The sequence below is a fragment of the Xyrauchen texanus genome, chromosome 35, assembly GCF_025860055.1.
Source record: "Xyrauchen texanus isolate HMW12.3.18 chromosome 35, RBS_HiC_50CHRs, whole genome shotgun sequence".
Lineage (NCBI taxonomy): Eukaryota > Metazoa > Chordata > Actinopteri > Cypriniformes > Catostomidae > Xyrauchen > Xyrauchen texanus.
In genome coordinates this window covers 364,887-388,216 of record NC_068310.1, presented here as the reverse complement: position 1 = coordinate 388,216, position 23,330 = coordinate 364,887, and the positions used below count along the sequence as shown (strand labels likewise).

The 23,330-nt window shown below is 41.8% G+C and overlaps 5 pseudogenes; all 5 read left to right on the top strand.

The window, feature by feature from the left end:
* The first annotated feature begins 9,011 nt into the window (after positions 1–9,011).
* On the top strand, positions 9,012–9,130 carry LOC127629388 (uncharacterized; annotated as a pseudogene).
* A 4,677-nt stretch (positions 9,131–13,807) lies between these two features.
* On the top strand, positions 13,808–13,926 carry LOC127629374 (uncharacterized; annotated as a pseudogene).
* A 601-nt stretch (positions 13,927–14,527) lies between these two features.
* LOC127629337 (uncharacterized) lies at positions 14,528–14,646 on the top strand (annotated as a pseudogene).
* A 626-nt stretch (positions 14,647–15,272) lies between these two features.
* LOC127629407 (uncharacterized) lies at positions 15,273–15,391 on the top strand (annotated as a pseudogene).
* A 610-nt stretch (positions 15,392–16,001) lies between these two features.
* LOC127629372 (uncharacterized) lies at positions 16,002–16,120 on the top strand (annotated as a pseudogene).
* Positions 16,121–23,330: the final 7,210 nt, after the last annotated feature.

Below are 23,330 nucleotides of genomic sequence, written 5' to 3'. Positions count from 1 at the left end.
GGTGTTGTAAACTTTTTATCCTTTTAGAGAGTGGGAAACTCAGAAGGTAAGACCAGGAGACTCGGTTGTATCTTCAAGCAGGATTCTTTTTGAGAAATTTGTGCTGTCAGCAGCTGCAGGGACCAACATCTAACTAAGGGAACTTTACATTGTAATTTATACATGCATTTAGAGGGCAGTGCTTAGAGATAGACACAAAGCACCCAGGTGATAACTTTAAAGCATGCAAATGATGTATACAGGCATAGGAAACCCACCCTAGACTCTAGATTGTTACCAGTCCTAATCCAATCGCATAACTATTCAGATACAGAGATGCTAATCCAATCAGCCTAACTATTTAGACAACTGGGGCTGGGGCTCCAATAGCCATTAAAAGACAGAGGATGAGATTGTCAGTAGTCTGACTAATTTAATTTACAATAGAGAGAACAGAACTGGAAGGAAATCTCTTGCTGGAATACTCTTTCTAACAGCTGATATATTTATCATTTATACCTTAAATGCTAAATGCAGTCTACTCTAATTTCCCAGTTTATATATGATTGTGTTTAACATTTTATAAATTTGTAATACAACAATTCCCCCTTTGAGAGTTCTAATAACTCTCACAAAATAAAAATTTAGACACTTAAAAATTCATTCATGTAACTTGTGATCGTTACAGGCAATAGCACTTGCTGTGTGTTGTTTTTTTTCTGTGATTGCATGCTGACACAGAACAAACATGCAATTAGGGTCCGTGAATTTCTTATGGGTAATAATCTTTTCTGGTTGGAACTGTTATTTTCTCGTGAGGTGCTTGAGTCATTTGTTGAATGAAACACTTGATACTGTGGACGCATAAATAGTACACCAGTAGGAAAAAGAACAGCAGAATTGCTATTTCCTTTATCCACAGCCAGGGTTTACCTAGCAAGTTTCCAAACCATGAAGAATTATTTTCAGTCATCTGATGTAAATTTGCTGCAAGATCAAGAATGTCTTGTTGGATTTTGTTCAAGTTCTCTATTGGATCCATTAAACCGGTGCAGCACTCGGGGCCGATAATGGTGCAGGCTCCCCCTTGCATTGCTAGAATGTAATCCAAGGCCACTCTGTTCTGTAAGATCATTATCTTGTGTGAAACGAGAGTGTCCTTGATGTTACCAAGGGCCAAAGCCGTATCATTGGCCAATTTCTGTACAGAATTTGATAAGCTTCTGACTTGATCAAGGGCCTGCATGACACCATAAGACGGGATTATTGCTCCAAGAGTTCTCGACCACCATGTTTGTGCACAAGTGAGTCCTGGAATGCAGCCATCTTCAGTGTTTGTGGAAGGTGGTGAATTTTGTAAATGTGTAGAGCTTGGGGTGGAGTGTGTATTTTCTCTGATAGCCGGTAAAACATAAACCAGGGTGCACCTGCCATTGAATCGAATGGGTAGAATATTGTAGACAGAAGTTCCACATAACCAAAAAATGCCAGTCGGTGGAGGAATCATACACCACTGATTTATTGCCAACAGTTTTGGAAGGGATGGTGTCCTGTGGAGACACTCTTCTAAGTCTTTGTCCTTTTTTCCTGCTGATGGAGTAATGTCTACATGGGATTTTGTTCTCACTTCGACCACAAAGCTGCAAAGTTCACGAGGAATTTCACCCAAGGGAGTCGAGGCTGGAGCATAATTTTCCATACACCAAGGAAAAGTCATTGGCAAAAGTAGATCTGTCATAATGGGAGGAGCTGAAGTTAGGTTGCAAGATGGTAATCCAGGAATGCAACATGGAGAGGGTGGAGGAATTGTTACATTGTGACATGTATCCTTGTTGTATAATCCACTGGTATGATGATCAAAGAAGGTACACGTGTCACATTTGGAGATAGGGTGTGCCACCCATGGGATTCCTGCTCCTACTGAGGGTGCATGTGGCATGCAAACGTCCTTTCCTGCAAACAAGGCACTTCTTGACATATTCATCAGCTCTAAGAATATGTTGTTTCTGGAGTCCACACTTTGTGCGATGTCCATGATGGTTAGAAATGTGACAATCTTGATCATGTTGATGGATGACTGAAGATTCCGTATGTGAGTCTCTGGGTTGTGTATTTTTTTTTTTTTCGTTCTTCTTGTGATACTGGGCTTGGCAGTGGGTCTAGTTGTTTTCTGGAAGTTGTGGCCTCATACACAGGTGAGGAGGTCGATGCCCATGGGTCTCGGGACAGCCATCAAGTGGTATCTTCAAAGAGGGTAGAAAGAAAAAACAAAAGACAGTAGAGCAGTATTTGTTCAAACACCCGGGTTGTGTCCTCTTCTGAGTCTGCTAATGTTGTTCCTTCTTTCCCTATTTCATAATTCCTTTGACACTTAAAGAACAGTGAGGTAAGGATGGACTAGTGGATGGGGAAGGCCTATGAGGGAGTCTTCACCACAGGGTTTGTCCCCCGATGCATATTGCATTCGGTTCTTCCCTGGGCTCCTCACTGGTCTGTGTCCTATCCTATCCCTGTAGGTGGGGGCACAACTTTGCAGTGTGACACATGAGTCCAGGTTTTCTTTCCCTGACACAATACTGCAGCTGCTGTAATCAACATCACTTGATGTGGTCCGTGCCACTTAGGCTCTAATGGCTTATTTCTGAATGTCTTTATCATGACCCATTGACCTGGGATGATTGTGTGTCCACCTTCTGGTGGAGTTTGCCAACACGACTCAACTCTCTCTTTGGCACTCTGTACTGCCTTTTGAGGTTTTCACAGTAGCTGAGCAGGGCATCTGAGGCAATGTGTACATCAGCATTTCTAAGATCAATCACACCTGGCATTTGCATTGGGCGTCCAGTAATAATCTCATGAGGGCTCAGTCCTACTGATCTGTTAGGTGACGCTCTCATACTACACAGTACTGCTGGCAGCGCTTCTACCCATGGTACTCCTTCCTGATGCATTTTGCTTAGCCTGGTTTTAATTGTTCTGTTACATCGTTCAACCTGTCCTGATGCTTGTGGTCTGTATGGGCAGTGAAGATTCCACTTAATCTTCAAAATTCTAGACACTTCCTTGACATCTTTCCTGTGAAGTGTGTACCTTGATCTGAGTCAATGCAATCTGGTAATCCCCATCTGGGTATGAAATCAGTGACAAGACATTTAGCAGTATGTGCAGCTGTAGCATGCCCTGTGGCATAAGCTTCTACCCATCTAGAGAACTTATCTATTACTACCAAAACGTCGGTTTTTCCCTTACACGGAGGCAATGATATGTAGTCAACTTGCAGGTGACGAAATGGTCCTGGTGGAGCTGGGGTATGTATTGCTGGTGTAGTAGCTGCTGGTACCTCATTATTTTTCTGACATGTAACACACCTCTTTGCTGTTTCAGTGGCTACATTTCTGAATTTTGGATTCCACCATTGATTAGAGAACCTGTGATTCATTGTTGCTGGACCACTGTGACCCAAATTGTGTATTTGTTGAGCCAAATATGGCAGCAGTGATTCGGGAGCAACATACTTTCCCCTTTGGTCCAGCAGCCAGATGAATCCACTGTGGCTCCTTTGTCTAACCATGTCCATGCTTCATACAGAGGAACGTCTTTGTACAGATCAATTATTGATTCAGGAGGCAGAATTGTCTTCTGTGCTATACTACCTGAACACACTTGTACAGTTGCATAGGAGCAAGCTTGTTTAGCTGCTACATCAGCAAGAGCATTACCTTTAGCTTCCAATGAATTATTGGTGAGATGTGCTTTCACTTTGATTACTGCCAATTTCTTTGGAAGTTTCATGGCAAACATTAGATCTTTCACTAATCCAGCATGCTTAATGGGGGATCCAGCAGAAGTTAGAAACTGTCTGGTTTGCCAAATGATACCAAAATCATGAATGACCCCAAAAGCATACCTGGAATCTGTGTAGATATTTGCAACTGATCCTGAAGCTAGTGTGCATGCTCTTGTTAAGGCTACTAGTTCTGCAGCTTGTGCTGAAAAATGATCTGGAAGATGACCTGAAGCAACCACTTCAGTGGTGGACGTTACTGCATAACCTGCTCGTCTGTTACCTTCAATTACTTGAGCTGACCCATCAACAAACAACTCAAATTCTGATTTCTCTATGGGAGTTTATTTTACTTCACTCGTAGATGTATATGTAAGCGTAACACAATCATGTGTCATTTCACCTTCATCCTCTAACAAAACTTCAGTCATTGCAGACATCATACATGAGGATGGGTTCGTGACTGGTGCACGCTGTAGAACTATATTCGGGGCTGTGAGAGTTGCTAACCAATTTCCCCAACGAGAGGAAGTGACAGAAGTGACTTTTGCTTGATTCATTAGTGCGGACACTGCGTGAGGGCATCTTACGTTTACAGTCTGTCCTAACACCATTCCTGATGAAGCCTGAAGCGCTAGATGAACTGCCTGTACTGCTCTGAGGCATGGGCCCATACCTTGAGCGACTATGTCAAGTTTACCAGAATAGTAATGAATTGGGCGTAAACTGCCCCCATGATCTTGCATTAAACATGCAGTCATGAAGCTTAAATGTTCATGGACATAAAGAACAAAGGGTCTATCAGTTTGTGCAATTCCCAATGCTGGTGCTTGACATAGTGGGGGCAGTGGTGGCTCAGCGGTTAAGGCTCTGGGTTACTGATCAGAAGGTCGTGGGTCGTGGGTTCAAGCCCCAACACCACCAAGACACCACTGTTGGGCCCTTGAGCAAGGCCCTTGAACCTATCTGCTCCAGGGGCGCCGTATCATGGCTGACCCTGCACTCTGACCCCAGCTTAGCTGGGATATGTGAAAAATAAATAATTTCACCATGTATATGCAGAAATGTATGTATAATGTGTGACAATTGGTTAAATTAAATTAATTAAATTAATTAATTAAATTAGTGCTCTCTTCAAATCATTGAACGCTTTGAGGTGAAGTTCTTCCATACAAACAGTATCTGAATCTTTACCATGGCGTTTTAACAAGTCATAGAGAGGCTGAGCAATCGAGGCATATTCTTCAATCCACAGTCTACAGTAACCTGCTGTTCCTAAAAATGAGCGGAGTGTTTTAATGGTAGTAGGCGGAGGTATGGATTTGACTGAAGCCGCTCAATCCTGTGTGATGGATCTATTTCCTGCACCAATTGTTTGACCCAGAAATAAGACTTGCTTTTTAGCAATTTGAGCTTTGTGAAAACTGCATTTGTGTCCTTTTTTATGCAAATAGTCCAACAATGCTGCCAATTCAGTTTGATGTACCTTGTGATCTGTTGAGGCAATCAAAATATCATCGACATATTGGATCATAGTGGACTGTCTTACCGGACCTTCTGGGTCACACAAATCACGTCTGACAGCCTGATGGTATATAGTTGGGGAGTTTTGAAATCCCTGTGGGAAACGTGTCCACTGGTATTGTTCATAGTCAACTGTAAACGCTAACCATGGCTGGCTGTCAGAGTGCAACGGTACAGAAAAGAATCCATTAGACATCAATTACTGAAAAAATCTTACACTCCAATGGCAAGCCATTACAAATTGTAGAAGGATCTGCCACTAGAGGGGTGATTTTATCAATATGTTTATTGGCTACTCTGTAGTCTATTGTAAGTCTCCATGTTGCATTGGACTTCTTGATAGGCCATATGGGTGAATTACATGGACTGTTGGTTTTAACTAGCACTCCTTGCGTCAGCAACTTTTCTACAATAGGTTTGATCCCCTGTATAGCTTCCTTATTGATTGGATATTGTTTGGTGACCGGAGGTGGAGTTCCTGTCAATTTGACTGGTTCTACACCTGTCAACAAACCACAATCATCCTTGTCTTTAGCCCAAATTGGATGATTCTGTAAGAAAGCATACTCTGGAGGGATTGCATTATTGGTAGAAACTTGTGCTGAGCAAATTTTAATGCTAGCAGATTTTGAGGACATGTCTAAAGTTAGATGTACTTGTCTCAGGAGATCCATGCCTAAAATTGCACCTGTATTTAATGGAGCACATAGCAGTTTTGTAGTCAGAGTTTTCGGGCCAAATTGTACCTCTATGGGTGGGGTTTCATACAAAACAGAATCTTCACCTATTACGCCAGTTAAAGAAAGTTTGGTTTTCTTGTACGGGATGTCTAAACTTTTAGCCAATTTTGTAGGAATTACTGTAATTTCTGCACCTGTATCAAGCAAAAAATCGATCTCTTTCTCTCGTATGCTACCTTTCACAAAAATTATTTTGTCATTATGATGGATTACAGGGGAAAGGTAGCTACTCACAGCCCCAACAATTAGTTTTTTTCCTGGTCTTGTTGTGCTCTTAGAAGAGCCTGAACGAGCTGTCCTAAAGTTTCAGTGGACACTTGCTGAACTGCTTCAGGGTTGTAAGCAGGCGGGGGAGGAGCAGAATTATGCATAGCATTTCTATTTGCATCTTGTAACTTCTTCCTACACTCTTTCTCCCAATGTCCTAATTTTCCACAATAGTGGCATTTGCCTTCTTTTTTAGACCACCTGTTTTTTTGTTTTTCTGTGCTAAATGTAGCTGCTGCTGCTACTCTCACTTTGGCTTTAACATCAGCATCTCTTTCCCATGTAGCCAACCTGTCTAGGTTACTTCTAAGAGTTCTGTTAGACCAAGTGAGATCTAGGAATGGCAAGGCTCTTCTGTACTCAGCAAAAAGGCCATCTGACCAAATGCGGACTAGGGGTCCCTTGTCATCTAACACACTTTCAGAATTATCAACAATTCCACTGTAAGTTACAGCTGACTGACAAAACCTTTCAGTGTATTCACTCACAGTTTCTTTTTCTTTTGTACACAGCTAGTGATTCTTGACCAGTCTATTTTGGGTCCCATGATATCTTTAGAATTTTCAAAACACCTTCTCTTATATCGCTTCTACTGGCATGCTGTAGTTCAGAAGTCACTGCAGATTCAAAACTGTTGAATTCAGATTCAGTCAAAATTTGTGACATTAACTGTGTGACTTCTGTTAACGACATGTCATATAGACGCATTTTGTTGCTCAATGCTCTTCTAAATTCAGAAAACTGTGTGCGTGCTGAGGGTAAGCTCTGGGATAGTCTCTCTATATCTTTAGGTCCAAGCGCTTTTGTGACTGTTTGTATTTGGACAACAGAAGATTTGGTAGAAACACTTTCAGTTCCCTCAATTCCATGAGATCGTCTCCTAGCACCACACACATTGACTGAATTTACAGGCACAGCAGTTACGGATTGGAGAGCTACATCTGTTTCAAAGAAATTTTGTAAGTCAGGGAAAATGTTATCCGGCTGATTAACTTCTTCTACAACAGTTTTTTCTGCAGCTTTGTTGTGGTTCAATTTCTTGGTTAAAGAGGATACTCTAGCACGGAGCTCTTTGTTCTCTTTCTCTAGCTCTGAGTTATGCTTAGACTGTTGTGTAGCAAGTGCTAAACAAAATTCTCTGTGGCAGCAGATAATGCCTTTCACATTGTTCTTGCGTAATACTTGCTCCTAGTACCTTTTACACTCATCTACTGACCAAGTCTTGTCTGGATGAATCTCATATTTCTTAGTTAGTTCTTGTCTAACATTCTCAGTGACAATTAGGTTCAGTTGTTCTCCTAACAGTGTTTTGAATTCACTATCTGACCACAAAGGAGTCGCAAGACCACCTTTTTCAGTTGTGGGGATTAGTCTAGCACTTTTCTTAAACATTTTGTGGATTTTCTTTGTTCTGTTATCACACAAACAAACACTAAAACGTCTCTGATCAACAGAGGGTACACTTGTTAACACAGTTCAACTATTGTTAACCTTCTTTGACCCAAGCAAAGGATAACACTAATTACTAGCACTTTATGCTAATCTTCTCTGTCTAAAAACAGAGGGTAACAAATATTCTTCTCTGCAGATACAGAGGATAAACAAAATATTAGCCTTTTATGCTAATCTTCCCTGCCTGAAAACAACAGAGGGTAACCAATATTAACACGTAATGCTAATCTTCTCTAAAAAGACAATTTTAGAGGATAACTTAGTTAACCAAACCTACAGCTGTCTGTTAACCCTTCTCTGACGGCAGCAGAGGATTTGTACTGGTCTTAAAGGTTCTTTTGGATAGAGTAGCACTCACCAAACTTTGGTTGTAAGAAAGAGTCAGGCTGGAATGCAGTCAGATCTTTGTTGAGCTTGAAGTTTCAATCTGCATTCAGGTGAGTAGCTCTATCCGGGTCACGGCACCAAAACTGTTGTAAACTTTTTATCCTTCTAGAGAGTGGGAAACTCAGAAGGTAAGACCAGGAGACTCGGTTGTATCTTCAAGCAGGATTCTTTATTGAGAAATTCGTGCTGTCAGCAGCTGCAGGGACCAACATCTGACTAAGGGAACTTTACATTGTAATTTATACATGCATTTAGAGGGCAGTGCATAGAGATAGACACAAAGCACCCAGGTGATAAATTTAAAGCATGCAAATGATGTATACAGGCATAGGAAACCCACCCTAGACTCTAGATTGTTACCAGTCCTAATCCAATCAGCATAACTATACAGATACAGAGATGCTAATCCAATCAGCCTAACTATTTAGACAACTGGGGCTGGGGCTCCAATAGCCATTAAAAGACAGAGGATGAGATTGTCAGTAGTCTGACTAATTTAATTTACAATAGAGAGAACAGAACTGGAAGGAAATCTCTTGCTGGAATACTCTTTCTAACAGCTGATATATTTATCATTTATACCTTAAATGCTAAATGCAATCTACTCTACTTTCCCAGTTTATATATATGATTGTGTTTAACATTTTATAAATTTGTAATACAACAGTGGACGACTCCTGAGAAATTGAATGAATAGAGAGGAGGCACTTACCTTTTCAAAAAGAGAAATAAATAAAAATAGACAATGTCTGAGAGGAAAGGGCCTGTTGTCTCTTTTTTAGAGCTGCAGTACAAGACATATTTTAATGATGGGAGAGCAGCATAAGGATGCGTGCAATGCGCTTGCTTTAAATGGCCTGCTGGTAGCCGCAGCACTCGCTTACGGCCATACCACCCTGTGCAGGCCCGAACTCGTCTGATCTCGGAAGCCAAACAGGGCTGGGCCTGGTTAGTACTAGGATGGGAAACTTCCTGGTAATACCAGGTGCTGTAAGATTTTGCTTTTCCTTGTTTGTTTTATCTCATACACTCCCCCCTGGCTCAACTGGGATTTATTTATTTATCCTTGGAAATTGGTTGTTTGATTGATTTTCTTTCATTTAGCTTTCTCTGTGGCAAAGGACAGCCTGCTCATTTATCTTGCCTCCTACAGAAAGCAGTAGAGGGTTTGTTTTTTTTTGCTCTTTCTTGACTGCAACATACAGAGTAGGAAAGTACAAACAAAGTGCAGTGCTTCCAAAATTTGGTGGACACATCCGAAAGAAAGCGTCCTGAGGTCATTTTTTAAGTAGAGAAGAATTTTCTTTGTTCACTGGATTATTATTAAGTGTTAAGCATATAATTGTGCAGCTGAGTATGCCCTCTTTTAGCAAACCACATGGAAGCTATGACACAGGTGTTGTAAACTTTTTATCCTTTTAGAGAGTGGGAAACTCAGAAGGTAAGACCAGGAGACTCGGTTGTATCTTCAAGCAGGATTCATTTTTGAGAAATTTGTGCTGTCAGCAGCTGCAGGGACCAACATCTAACTAAGGGAACTTTACATTGTAATTTATACATGCATTTAGAGGGCAGTGCTTAGAGATAGACACAAAGCACCCAGGTGATAACTTTAAAGCATGCAAATGATGTATACAGGCATAGGAAACCCACCCTAGACTCTAGATTGTTACCAGTCCTAATCCAATCGCATAACTATTCAGATACAGAGATGCTAATCCAATCAGCCTAACTATTTAGACAACTGGGGCTGGGGCTCCAATAGCCATTAAAAGACAGAGGATGAGATTGTCAGTAGTCTGACTAATTTAATTTACAATAGAGAGAACAGAACTGGAAGGAAATCTCTTGCTGGAATACTCTTTCTAACAGCTGATATATTTATCATTTATACCTTAAATGCTAAATGCAGTCTACTCTAATTTCCCAGTTTATATATATGATAGTGTGTAACATTTTATAAATTTGTAATACAACAATTCCCCCTTTGAGAGTTCTAATAACTCTCACAAAATAAAAATGTAGACACTTAAAAATTCATTCTTGTAACTTGTGATCGTTACAGGCACATAGCACTTGCTGTGTGTTGTTTTTTTTCTGTGATTGCATGCTGACACAGAACAAACATGCAATTAGGGTCCGTGAATTTCTTATGGGTAATAATCTTTTCTGGTTGGAACTGTTATTTTCTCGTGAGGTGCTTGAGTCATTTGTTGAATGAAACACTTGATACTGTGGACGCATAAATAGTACACCAGTAGGAAAAAGAACAGCAGAATTGCTATTTCCTTTATCCACAGCCAGGGTTTACCTAGCAAGTTTCCAAACCATGAAGAATTATTTTAAGTCATCTGATGTAAATTTGCTGCAAGATCAAGAATGTCTTGTTGGATTTTGTTCAAGTTCTCTATTGGATCCATTAAACCGGTGCAGCACTCGGGGCCGATAATGGTGCAGGCTCCCCCTTGCATTGCTAGAATGTAATCCAAGGCCACTCTGTTCTGTAAGATCATTATCTTGTGTGAAACGAGAGTGTCCTTGATGTTACTAAGGGCCAAAGCCGTATCATTGGCCAATTTCTGTACAGAATTTGATAAGCTTCTGACTTGATCAAGGGCCTGCATGACACCATAAAACGGGATTATTGCTCCAAGAGTTCTCGACCACCATGTTTGTGCACAAGTGAGTCCTGGAATGCAGCCATCTTCAGTGTTTGTGGAAGGTGGTGAATTTTGTAAATGTGTAGAGCTTGGGGTGGAGTGTGTATTTTCTCTGATAGCCGGTAAAACATAAACCAGGGTGCACCTGCCATTGAATCGAATGGGTAGAATATTGTAGACAGAAGTTCCACATAACCAAAAAATGCCAGTCGGTGGAGGAATCATACACCACTGATTTATTGCCAACAGTTTTGGAAGGGATGGTGTCCTGTGGAGACACTCTTCTAAGTCTTTGTCCTCTTTTCCTGCTGATGGAGTAATGTCTACATGGGATTTTGTTCTCACTTCGACCACAAAGCTGCAAAGTTCACGAGGAATTTCACCCAAGGGAGTCGAGGCTGGAGCATAATTTTCCATACACCAAGGAAAAGTCATTGGCAAAAGTAGATCTGTCATAATGGGAGGAGCTGAAGTTAGGTTGCAAGATGGTAATCCAGGAATGCAACATGGAGAGGGTGGAGGAATTGTTACATTGTAACATGTATCCTTGTTGTATAATCCACTGGTATGATGATCAAAGAAGGTACACGTGTCACATTTGGAGACAGGGTGTGCCACCCATGGGATTCCTGCTCCTACTGAGGGTGCATGTGGCATGCAAACGTCCTTTCCTGCAAACAAGGCACTTCTTGACATATTCATCAGCTCTAAGAATATGTTGTTTCTGAATGTAGAAATTCCACTGTAAGTTACAGCTGACTGACAAAACCTTTCAGTGTATTCACTCACAGTTTCTTTTTCTTTTGTACACTGCTAGTGATTCTTGACCAGTCTATTTTGGGTCCCATGATATTCTTTAGAATTTTCAAAACACCTTCTCTTATATCGCTTCTACTGGCATCCTGTAGTTCAGAAGTCACTGCAGATTCAAAACTGTTGAATTCAGATTCAGTCAAAATTTGTGACATTAACTGTGTGACTTCTGTTAACGACATGTCATATAGACGCATTTTGTTGCTCAATGCTCTTCTAAATTCAGAAAACTGTGTGCGTGCTGAGGGTAAGCTCTGGGATAGTCTCTCTATATCTTTAGGTCCAAGCGCTTTTGTGACTGTTTGTATTTGGACAACAGAAGATTTGGTAGAAACACTTTCAGTTCCCTCAATTCCATGAGATCGTCTCCTAGCACCACACACATTGACTGAATTTACAGGCACAGCAGTTACGGATTGGAGAGCTACATCTGTTTCAAAGAAATTTTGTAAGTCAGGGAAAATGTTATCCGGCTGATTAACTTCTTCTACAACAGTTTTTTCTTTTTGTTGTGGTTCAATTTCTTGGTTAAAGAGGATACTCTAGCACGGAGCTCTTTGTTCTCTTTCTCTAGCTCTGAGTTATGCTTAGACTGTTGTGTAGCAAGTGCTAAACAAAATTCTCTGTGGCAGCAGATAATGCCTTTCACATTGTTCTTGCGAATTCTTGCTCCTAGTACCTTTTTACACTCATCTACTGACCAAGTCTTGTCTGGATGAATCTCATATTTCTTAGTTAGTTCTTGTCTAACATTCTCAGTGACAATTAGGTTCAGTTATTCTCCTAACAGTGTTTTGAATTCACTATCTGACCACAAAGGAGTCACAAGACCACCTTTTTCAGTTGTGGGGATTAGTCTAGCACTTTTCTTAAACATTATGTGGATTTTCTTTGTTCTGTTATCACACAAACAAACACTAAAACGTCTCTGATCAACAGAGGGTACACTTGTTAACACAGTTCAACTATTGTTAACCTTCTTTGACCCAAGCAAAGGATAACACTAATTACTAGCACTTTATGCTAATCTTCTCTGTCTAAAAACAGAGGGTAACAAATATTCTTCTCTGCAGATACAGAGGATAAACAAAATATTAGCCTTTTATGCTAATCTTCCCTGCCTGAAAACAACAGAGGGTAACCAATATTAACACGTAATGCTAATCTTCTCTAAAAAGACAATTTTAGAGGATAACTTAGTTAACCAAACCTACAGCTGTCTGTTAACCCTTCTCTGACGGCAGCAGAGGATTTGTACTGGTCTTAAAGGTTCTTTTGGATAGAGTAGCACTCACCAAACTTTGGTTGTAAGAAAGAGTCAGGCTGGAATGCAGTCAGATCTTTGTTGAGCTTGAAGTTTCAATCTGCATTCAGGTGAGTAGCTCTATCCGGGTCACGGCACCAAAACTGTTGTAAACTTTTTATCCTTCTAGAGAGTGGGAAACTCAGAAGGTAAGACCAGGAGACTCGGTTGTATCTTCAAGCAGGATTCTTTATTGAGAAATTGTGCTGTCAGCAGCTGCAGGGACCAACATCTGACTAAGGGAACTTTACATTGTAATTTATACATGCATTTAGAGGGCAGTGCATAGAGATAGACACAAAGCACCCAGGTGATAAATTTAAAGCATGCAAATGATGTATACAGGCATAGGAAACCCACCCTAGACTCTAGATTGTTACCAGTCCTAATCCAATCAGCATAACTATACAGATACAGAGATGCTAATCCAATCAGCCTAACTATTTAGACAACTGGGGCTGGGGCTCCAATAGCCATTAAAAGACAGAGGATGAGATTGTCAGTAGTCTGACTAATTTAATTTACAATAGAGAGAACAGAACTGGAAGGAAATCTCTTGCTGGAATACTCTTTCTAACAGCTGATATATTTATCATTTATACCTTAAATGCTAAATGCAATCTACTCTACTTTCCCAGTTTATATATATGATTGTGTTTAACATTTTATAAATTTGTAATACAACAGTGGACGACTCCTGTGAAATTGAATGAATAGAGAGGAGGCACTTACCTTTTCAAAAAGAGAAATAAATAAAAATAGACAATGTCTGAGAGGAAAGGGCCTGTTGTCTCTTTTTTAGAGCTGCAGTACAAGACATATTTTAATGATGGGAGAGCAGCATAAGGATGCGTGCAATGCGCTTGCTTTAAATGGCCTGCTGGTAGCCGCAGCACTCGCTTACGGCCATACCACCCTGTGCAGGCCCGAACTCGTCTGATCTCAGAAGCCAAACAGGGCTGGGCCTGGTTAGTACTTGGATGGGAGACTTCCTGGGAATACCAGGTGCTGTAAGATTTTGCTTTTCCTTGTTTGTTTTAACTCATACACTCCCCCCTGGCTCAACTGGGATTTATTTATTTATCCTTGGAAATTGGTTGTTTGATTGATTTTCTTTCATTTAGCTTTCTCTGTGGCAAAGGACAGCCTGCTCATTTATCTTGCCTCCTACAGAAAGCAGTAGAGGGTTTTGTTTTTTTTTTGCTCTTTCTTGACTGCAACATACAGAGTAGGAAAGTACAAACAAAGTGCAGTGCTTCCAAAATTTGGAGGACACATCCGAAAGAAAGCGTCCTGAGGTCATTTTTTAAGTATAGAAGAGTTTTCTTTGGCCACTGGATTATTATTATGCCCTCTTTTAGCAAACCACATGGAAGCTATGACACAGGTATGCAGAAAAAGGTATTGTGGACGACTCCTGTGAAATTGAATGAATAGAGAGGAGGCATTTACCTTTTCAAAAAGAGAAATAAATAAAAATAGACAATGTCTGAGAGGAAAGGGCCTGTTGTCTCTTTTTTAGAGCTGCAGTACAAGACATATTTTAATGATGGGAGAGCAGCATAAGGATGTGTGCAGTGCGCTTGCTTTAAATGGCCTGCTGGTAGCCGCAGCACTCTCTTACGGCCATACCACCCTGTACAGGCCCGAACTCGTCTGATCTCAGAAGCCAAACAGGGCTTGGTCTGGTTAGTACTTGGATGGGAGAATTCCTGGGAATACCAGGTGCTGTAAGATTTTGCTTTTCCTTGTTTGTTTTAACTCATACACTCCCCCCTGGCTCAACTGGGATTTATTTATTTATCCTTGGAAATTGGTTGTTTGATTGATTTTCTTTCATTTAGCTTTCTCTGTGGCAAAGGACAGCCTGCTCATTTATCTTGCCTCCTACAGAAAGCAGTAGAGGGTTTTTTTTTTTTGCTCTTTCTTGACTGCAACATACAGAGTAGGAAAGTACAAACAAAGTGCAGTGCTTCCAAAATTTGGACACATCCGAAAGAAAGCGTCCTGAGGTCATTTTTTAAGTAGAGAAGAGTTTTCTTTGGGCACTGGATTATTATTATGTGTTAAGCATATAATTGTGCAGCTGAGTATGCCCTCTTTTAGCAAACCACATGGAAGCTATGACACAGGTATGCAGAAAAAGGTATTGTGGACGACTCCTGTGAAATTGAATGAATAGAGTGGAGGCACTTACCTTTACAAAAAGAGAAATAAATAAAAATAGACAATGTCTGAGAGGAAAGGGCCTGTTGTCTCTTTTTTAGAGCTGCAGTACAAGACATATTTTAATGATGGGAGAGCAGCATAAGGATGCGTGCAGTGCACTTGCTTTAAATGGCCTGCTGGTAGCCGCAGCACTTGCTTACGGCCATCCCACCCTGTCCAGGCCTGAACTCTTCTGATTTCGGAAGCCAAACAGGGCTGGGCCTGGTTAGTACTTGGATGGGAGACTTCCTGGGAATACCAGGTGCTGTAAGATTTTGCTTTTCCTTGTTTCTTTTAACTTATACACTCCCCCCTGGCTCAACTGGGATTTATTTATTTATCCTTGGAAATTGGTTGTTTGATTGATTTTCTTTCATTTAGCTTTCTCTATGGCAAAGGACAGCCTGCTCATTTAGCTTGCCTCCTACAGAAAGCAGTAGAGGATTTTTTTTTGCTCTTTCTTGACTGCAACATACAGAGTGGGAAAGTACAAAAAAAGTGCAGTGGACACATCCGAAAGAAAGCGTCCTGAGGTCATTTTTTAAGTAGAGAAGAGTTTTCTTTGGCCACTGGATTATTATTATGTGTTAAGCATATAATTGTGCAGCTGAGTATGTCCTCTTTTAGCAAACCACATGGAAGCTATGACACAGGTATGCAGAAAAAGGTATTGTGGACGACTCCTGTGAAATTTAATGAATAGAGAGGAGGCACTTACCTTTTCAAAAAGAGAAATAATTAAAAATAGACAATGTCTGTGAGGAAAGGGCCTGTTGTCTCTTTTTTAGAGCTGCAGTACAAGACATATTTTAATGATGGGAGAGCAGCATAAGGATGCGTGCAGTGCGCTTGCTTTAAATGGCCTGCTGGTAGCCGCAGCTCTAGCTTACAGCCATACCACCCTGTACAGGCCCGAACTCTTCTGATCTCGGAAGCCAAACAGGGCTGGGCCTGATTAGTACTTGGATGGGAGCCTTCCTGGGAATACCAGGTGCTGTAAGATTTTGCTTTTCCTTGTTTGTTTTAACTCATACACTCCCCCTGGCTCAACTGGGATTTATTTATTTATCCTTGGAAATTGGTTGTTTGATTGATTTTCTTTCATTTAGCTTTCTCTGTGGCAAAGGACAGCCTGCTCATTTATCTTGCCTCCTACAGAAAGCAGTAGAGGGTTTTTTTTTTTTGCTCTTTCTTGACTGCAACATACAGAGTAGGAAAGTACAAACAAAGTGCAGTGCTTCCAAAATTTGGTGGACACATCCGAAAGAAAGCGTCCTGAGGTCATTTTTTAAGTAGAGTTTTCTTTGGCCACTGGATTATTATTATGTGTTAAGCATATAATTGTGCAGCTGAGTATGCCTTCTTTTAGCAAACCACATGGAAGCTATGACACAGGTATGCAGAAAAAGGTATTGTGGACGACTCCTGTAGGGTATCTAGATCAGGTTTGGGGAAATGTATAATTAATTTCAATGATCGTAATCAATGATTAATCATACGATTTGCCTCGGATACCAATACATGTAAAAACACCCCAAAAAGGGCATATATAGTCCAGGAGTCTGCTTCAAATATATATAGATAATTAAACCCAACAAATTATAATTTATTAGGAATATACATTATATGCAGACAGGCTATATTAATTTAATTAAACCCCAAATGGAATTGACCCGTAGGCTACCGCAACCAGTCAGTTCGTCCAGCGAACAGCTTTGCTAAATATTCCTGATCAATTCCCTTGAAGGTTTATTCTTAGTTATAAGCGTACTCATCAAAGCACGTTAACTTACTTTGATAATATCAGCTCGTAGCTTAAAATCGCACATTAAAGAGGCTTTGTTTTATGATCAACAAGCACAGACAATCAAGCATATAATTGGGTTTAATACAAGGAACTAGAATATATCACTACACTTGACAAACAGACACTTAACATGTAACATAAAATAAACATAAAATAAACAGAGTAGAAGCAATAAGGAAAATAAAGAGATTATTAAGGATAGCAACTTATTACAACAGTTAACCCTTAAGAGCCAGCAAATGGAATTACACACTTTAACGTGTTTGGATTTCAGATGAAATAATACTTGCGCAAGGGACTTTTGTGTGCAGCTGAGCAAGATTGAAGAGAGAGTTGAAGGGTTGTTCCGAGAAGTTCGAAGCGTCTTTGAGGGTGACTGTTGAATAGTTGACGAGGGTTCCGGATGTTGCAGAGGATCGGGAGAAGAAGTGAGAGATGTAAGATGGCTTGAAGAGATCCGGGAGAAGTCCAAGGGAGGTCCAGAAGTGAAGTGGGGAAGTTGGGAGCAGCCAAGAAGACGAGAAGATAAGAGTTGAAGTGTTCAGCAGAAGAGGGTTGAAGTAAGAGTTAAAAAGGAAGAGAGAGAACCAAGAGAGAGAGGAGCAATTTATAACCTTAGAAAACATGTCCCACCTCTCATTGGCTCGACCAATAAGAAGGGTGGAAGTTCCAGGCGGGAAATTGGTTTATTGCCCTTTGTTCTCAGGTTGCTCATTGCATGTGCACCCTGGAGGGGTGGTAGCTGATGAAGAAACTAGAAAATATTCTTGTAATACTAATATGTTGTTGTTATCGACATATCATGTACACAGTCATTTCAATCTTCAAAATACCAAGTTATAGAGACCAAACATGACACACATATGATTTCGGTTAACCATAGTATGCAAAGTCTGAAACATTAACCCATTAGAGTTTGCAAGAATAACATAGACCAAACAACATTTAAGGGAAATCGTGAGATGGCACATTAGATACATGTCAATACATTTATCCCATGGATAGAATATATATAGGATATATGGGATTAAAAAGGGTTCATTTCTCCTCAGTAAGGACTGAGTGAGCGTCAGCCCTCTCTAACATTCCTTTGGAGGTCGTAAAATTCTCCTTTCTTTGGGCAGGAGAATGATTCCTTTGTCCCGTCAAGGCTCATTTGCATGTTTATGACCGGGTTTATGACGGTAAGAGATTTGGGCTGAATGACTCAAAAGATGGTAAACATAGCCGAAATACCATTCTAAGGTGATCTTATATTTATTTTCGGCTAGGACAAATCGTAAGGTTTAATTTGATACCAAGAAAGATGTACTTGGTACACTTAGACGTGGATATACACTGTTAGGCTATTAAATATAAGATCACCTTATTAACTATAACAGGTTTTACTACACTACTAAACTAATTTAAAAACTAGTTTTGATCTATCATCAGACAAATAAACACACAGGGATTAAAACATATTTCATTAGACATACATTTCTAAGTTTAAAACTGAAAAACACACACACACACACATTTTTACGTTCAAGATCTCACATGGTAAAGCATGCGGTGTGAGGCGAGTCATATGGGAAAGGGGGGGCTTAGCAGTCACGAGGATTTCCTGTCAATAGTTCCTTGTCTCTTTGTCAATAGCGCATTGTGCTGTGGAGACTAGTCGGCGCTATTGCAGTAATTAGGGGAGTTTTAACAGTGGGTTCTTTATTGTTCGGGACCGGCTAAGTTAATGATTATCCTTCACTGATTCCTCCAGACGCTACAGTCCCCCTTTTCGCCAGGTGATGTCCCTGTTGGAGACATCATCGGGCGACAATCGTCACAATGGCGGATGGCAGGTAAATCATGAGGGTTTTGTAGCAGGTGGTTATTCGGACGGAGGGTTCAATTCGATGAGGTTCAAAGTGGTCTCTGTCATGGTCCCCTCTTTCCGGGGGTTCCGTCGGAAACCTACAGACATGGCTTTCGTGAGCTTGGCTGTGGATGTTTGCATCTCGTTGAGCCTCCTGTACAGGAGGAAGGCCAGGCCTAGTGTCAGGAGGTGGCTGATTCCCATAGAGATACACAGCGCAGTGTCCAGGCTCGGACAACAGGTGAGGTGGTCAAGATGGGCATTCGAGACAAGGCTTGGAGGGCTGTGTTGATAGGAGCAATGTCAATTAACTGGGAGCCCCCCCTTTCGATCCATAGTTCAAGTTCTGGATCTAGGGTGAGGTTTTGATTCTGGAAAAAAGATGGGATTTCCAGTTCTCTTTCGTACTCTTTGCCTGGGAGATGGTATAGTGCCAGGTCATCGAGGTGGAGGATGGCACCTTTCGGGACTTGAATCCACATGCTCTGGTTGGGCAAGGTGAGACGGGTGGCGGTGTCATGCTGGTTGTAGGTGAGTGTAGCTGTGCGCACAGTAGTGTTAACGAGCCACCTGTCGCCTACGATCTCGGCTTGGGTCTCGGTGACTTGAGTGCGAGGCTTGGCATCAGCGGGGCAGTGAGTATCGCTGCCCAGGTGTTGCAGCCCACAGATTCCGTCAGTGTTGTCTCTGAGGAAGGGTTTACTGGGGCAGAAGTAGTGAATGTCTTTGGTCAACGTGCACATGTGCAGTTTTGGGGCCAGGTACAGCCGTAGGTCGCTGTCGTGGTAGGCCACCACGTCTGGGGTGTGGATCTTGATGTGTGTGTTACTTTTCCAAAACCCGATGTTGACAATGTCCTTGAGCCGGTAGATTTGGCTTGACTCTATGATGGGTAGGTTCAGGAGAAAACCTACTTCCCTCTGCTCGGGGTCGATGTAGAGTGGGATGGCGCTACCCAGAGAGTAGGCAAGGTGTAGTTGTAACAGGTCAGTTGTCGTTGTGATGGCGGAAGCCACCGCGGTTTGTACAAGGCTTAAGGGTATTGGGTACGGTGGAATTCTACCCATGGCTGGGCTGTCAATGGAGGAGCTCACTTCCTGCAGCATGTCTGTCATCAGGGCTGTGACCAGCTGCATTTGAGCAAAGTCGTTCTGGAAGACAGTAAACAGCTGTTTCATGGAGTTCAATGTCTGGTTCAGCAGAACGCTGTGAGTGTTGAGAATTACCACAGTCCCTCTCAAGGTCTTGCCGATGGTCTGCAGGGATGCACTTTGTGTGGTGAGTTGCTCTTTTAGCTGTTGTTTCTCAGTCTGAATTTCGGCCGTAAAGTGAAAACAAGCAACGGTCTTGGCTTGTTGTTAAAAGTTCTGTTACTGTGGTACTGTTGGGCGCCCTCTAGTGTTTGCTCAGAGCGCTGATCAGTGACAGGGCAAATGGATGGAATTTTTACAGTCTTTTCAGAAGCAATTTTCTGCTTGATGAAAGCTTTATGGGCCAAGTCTCGCAGTTGTTGGGTAGTCATGGTGTGAGGACAGGCCAGGACCCCTAAGTGATGTCTCACTATGGGATGCAGATTTCGGAGAACCAAGGTTCTGAAGTTGACATCTTCTTCCATGCCCGGTTCATTTCGTGCTCTGAAGTAGGCTCGTCGGATTCGTCCATAGTAGGCCTGTGGCATTTCCCGCCGAGCCTGCTTGAGGTTCATGGCGGCGATGAGTCCTTGATCAGTTTCTGGAACAGAGAATTCTTTGATGAAAGCCTGCCACAGCTGTTGGTAGTTTGTTTTGACAGTCTCTGGTTGACGGTCTAGGAAGCTGCATACGTCATGGCTAGACGTAATTCTGAGCAGGTACAATCTGTCCCGCATGGTCACGTGGGGAACAGTGTGCAAGTGAAAGTCTATGTCTTGCAGGTAGGCGTGCATGTCGTGGCCTCCTGCAGGATTTGGGGTGAAAGTAGGGATGTTTCTGGCCAGCTTGTCAAGTTCTTTGGGAGCCATGCCGTGGTTAGTGACCAGGCTTTGGTGTGCGGGCTCCCACCCTTTTGTTGCTGACGGGGGTTCTTGGAGGCTGGTTGGTGACATGTTGAACAGTGGGCTTTCACCCCCCTTTTCAGCTCTGAGCTCTTGGCTGAAAAGCTTGGTCTTACTGGTCAGGGGAAACTCTGTGGTGTGCGTTTCCCTTTTCTGTTCACTCTGCAGTCTATAAGAATGTTTCAGTTCTCTGTGAACAGTGTCAAGTTCATATTGGAGATGGTCTCTGTGCTGAATAAGTTCATGGATTTCAGCTCGGGCCATGTTCAGGTGCTTTTCACAGGCCCTGGCTTTAGCATCTCTGTCTTTTAGTGCAGTCTCTGCTCTGGCAAGGAGAGACTCGCCTTGTTGCAGCTTTTCGTCGAGTTCCTCTCTGGCTGTTCTCTCCGTCTGTTCTCTTTGGTCTGTATCCAGGAGAAGATTTTCCAGGGCATTTTGAAGTCTCTCTACTTCCTCTTGCTGTTCCTTGGTCTCGAGGCGTAGCTGATCTAGATGATTCTGAGTTTTGGCTTGGTTCCTACGGGCCTCCTCAGCTTGGAGTTTTAGCTGCCATGCCTCCTGCTCCAGGTCGAGGTTGCTTTGCTCATTTATCCGTGCCTGGGCGATGAGATTGTGGGCAAGACTTCCGAAGATCTTGGTCCATTCTTTGTGGTCGTAGCTCTGTGTTGGATCGTGGGCCATCAGGCTGTCCAATTCGGCGTCCAGTTGCTCTCGACCTAGGGGCTGTAGGTCCCTGGCGTCCTTGGGTAGGACGGTGTCCGTCATTGCACTCAAACAGGCCTTGAGGTGATCCCAGTGGGCTGCGGGACTGGACGAATGGGACATACTGGCTTACTGTAGGCGAGAGAAAAGAACAGCACGCACAAAGAGGCCAATGCAAGTAAGCGTAGGGTTAGCGAGTTACAATGAGGTGGCTATTATAAGCCGTAATTTTGACTAACTGGGGTAGACAGTGAGACAGTTAAGTGGGCCGAATTTCGCGGGTCAGTGCAGGTCTAAATAAAGAATTTGACAAGGTGGCAGCCCACAAGGGTTATCTGAGGATGCGGGCTGCCTGTTTGTCTCTTTATTCAGATTTTCCTTGATGGCTCTTGTAGGCTCTGTCTTAATGTGAACTGGAAGTACACACCACGACAGAACAGAACAGCAGAATAAAATAGAACACAATTACTGTTAGGAATAGATAGGCAGGAGAAAAAAGGGCCTAAGTCTACCACCACTTTTAGGGTTTATGATAGGACCAACAGGGTGGGGCGCTATCGAGGTATAAACCCCAGGAAGATGGTGTGGCTTAGGGGAGAGAAAGAACAGAAAAGAAATGGGTCAAATGCTTAAATGACCGGGGGAATGTCTACTATTATGTGGCCTATACTGGTGGATGGATTTTACCTTCTTTTAGTTTGTCTGGGGTGAATCGGTGTCACTCTGCTGGGGACCAGCGTGTGGTCAATCTTTCCAATGGTTCCAAACACTTGACTGCAGTGTCCCCGGGCCCCCTGCCACTATCACGGTGCGCCCTCTCAAACAACTTGACTTTAAACACAACCGGCAACACCAAGGTGTCAACTGTCAGACGGCACAACAAGATTGGATTTTCCCTAGAACCCTCATAAGAGTGGCCCCTCTTCCGGCCCTGGTTTAGGTAATTATTCCAAACTTGCCGTGTGTGTCGACTGACGGGGTTGACTTTCCTTTGGAGTGCCAAATTACTGATGTCGTTGCGTGCCGCACCAATGACAAGAGACAGAAGAGTACAAGATTCACATACGGCCAGCGTCGGTAACGCCAGTCGGATAAACCAGCTTGCTGGGAACCAACCAGAGATGACTGTCGAATCACCACAGCACACTAGGGAATTCTACATACAAATACAGAACAGGATTTAGCAAGTGAAAGTCTTAAAGTGAATTAAGGCTTTCTTGTTTAAACCAAATTGAGTAATTGTGTGCGTAGAAATAACAGGCAAAAGCTTTACCAAATAATGATAAATAAAGGGGAAATTTGATAATGATGTTAATTATCAGACCAATCCAACCACAAGAAAAGACAGAAGTAAACAAGGCAGAATGGACAGACAGACTTAATTTAAATTAAATTAAATTTGTTAAATTCAATTTAAATAAGCGTGTAAAAGGATGTCAAGTAGCATCTAAGATAGTAAGGATACAGTCGTAATAGAGTATCAAAGAGGGAGAGAAAAAGGGAAATACAGAGAGAAAAAAAAATGAATAAAATAAAAAAATTAAAATAATTAAAAATTATTATTTTTTTTAATAAAAAAATTTAAAAATAATTAATAATAATTAATCACATTAATTAATAATAATTGAAATGAGAGACTTAATTCAAATTTACATTCGAAATGTGTTTGTTTCAAACCAAATTTGAATAAGTGTAAGACAAGTTAGAGATCAGAATTATATCCGATGATAATCACGATTGCTGTAAGATATCAGTGATTGCATCTGAAATAAACCAACTGGAAATTGACCACTTTAGAACAGAACGCAAAGAGTGACAAA